The sequence below is a fragment of the Mus caroli genome, chromosome 9 (genome assembly GCF_900094665.2).
Source record: "Mus caroli chromosome 9, CAROLI_EIJ_v1.1, whole genome shotgun sequence".
Lineage (NCBI taxonomy): Eukaryota > Metazoa > Chordata > Mammalia > Rodentia > Muridae > Mus > Mus caroli.
The window spans coordinates 91018812-91020097 of record NC_034578.1 but is presented as its reverse complement, the minus strand read 5'-3'; the positions used below and the strand labels follow the sequence as shown (position 1 = coordinate 91020097).

Sequence of the window (1286 nt, the reverse complement as noted above, 5' to 3'; positions counted from 1 at the left end):
CACAGTGTGATGGCTCTGCTTGCAGGCTGGCCAGGAGGCTGGTGGTCCCCTGGGTTACGTCCCCCATCCCTATTGGGTATGCTTGTAAGTGGGTGTCTACGGCCTGGCTGTGCTGGAGNTCAGGTCTGTGGGTGGCATGGTGGTCTAGAGGTCTCTGGTCTGTCTTCTTCCTCCCACGCTGTGCTGCCTGGATTTGATTTTAAAGAGTCCTAAGCATAGGATAGTGTTGGCTATCAAGCCAGGCATTAAGCTAGGATGAACAAGGACTGCCATCTGCTCTGCCCATGACTGATCCAAGAACAACACCACCAACGAGGTNTCTCTGTGCCCATTGCCAGCAGGGAAGAAGTTTTCCCTTTTCACTGTGCCTCTCAGGAAGTTCAGAGCCAAGTTTTCCAACTCACTTGTAGCAATTACTCAGGCTTTCATGGGATGAACGCACCCAGGTCGCGTCTTTGCTTTCGTGAGATTTTCATGTTTATGTCTTTGGGGACCACCTTATATCCTCATTATCTTTTTTTTTTCCTTTTTCAAATATTGAGTTTTTAGTTAAATAATAAAAGGTCTCAACAGTTTTGTGGGACAGAGAGCAGAAATGTGTGGTGAGGTTTTGTGACCCCATCCTCCTCCTCCACGTGGGAAGTAAACACTACCGGGAAAATATGCTGCTAGGTGAGGTAGGTCTGGATGCTAGGGCCTTAGGGAATGAAGGGCTGGGGCAGATAAGAAGCAAGGCAGAGGGGAAGGTACCAAAGGTGATACCTCTAACACTGTGAAGGGCTAGGGCAGAGTGCACCAGAACATAAGGAGGTGCACTCAGAGAGGACGCACTGCTGTAAGGATGGCTGGGAAGGGGACAGAAACAACAACCTGTCTGAAACCAAGCCTTTTATTAGGCAGCAAACAGCAGGTCACTTAGGACATTTTGACCATGGCAGGCATGGAGTCCGAATGTAATGAGTGAGGCGATACAGAGGAGATAATTCAAGGGAGCATGCAGAGCCTAAAGAAAAAACAAAGACCATGCTTAACAGGGACCGAGTCCCTTCTGAGAGTACACCAGACCGCCACCCGAGGGTTTCCTTGTCTGATGAGAAGGAAACAATCATTTCCCATGTTTGGTCTCTCTGCTAAAGATTCATAGTGCTTGAGATGTGGTAGAANCCCTCTACATATTGGATGGAAGAATGAATGAGGAAAGGGATATGAGTGAATGCAACGTCTATGGAAAGACTGTCTAACTGATCGAGCAGTCCATATGCCTGTGCCCTGGGAGAACACACAGA

At 48.4% G+C, this 1286-nt stretch overlaps 1 non-coding gene across 1 annotated transcript; it reads right to left on the bottom strand.

The window, feature by feature from the left end:
• Positions 1–200: 200 nt before the first annotated feature.
• On the bottom strand, positions 201–340 carry LOC115032023. Its single transcript, XR_003837671.1, has one exon. It is a non-coding gene; the product is annotated as a small nucleolar RNA SNORA48 (small nucleolar RNA).
• Positions 341–1286: the final 946 nt, after the last annotated feature.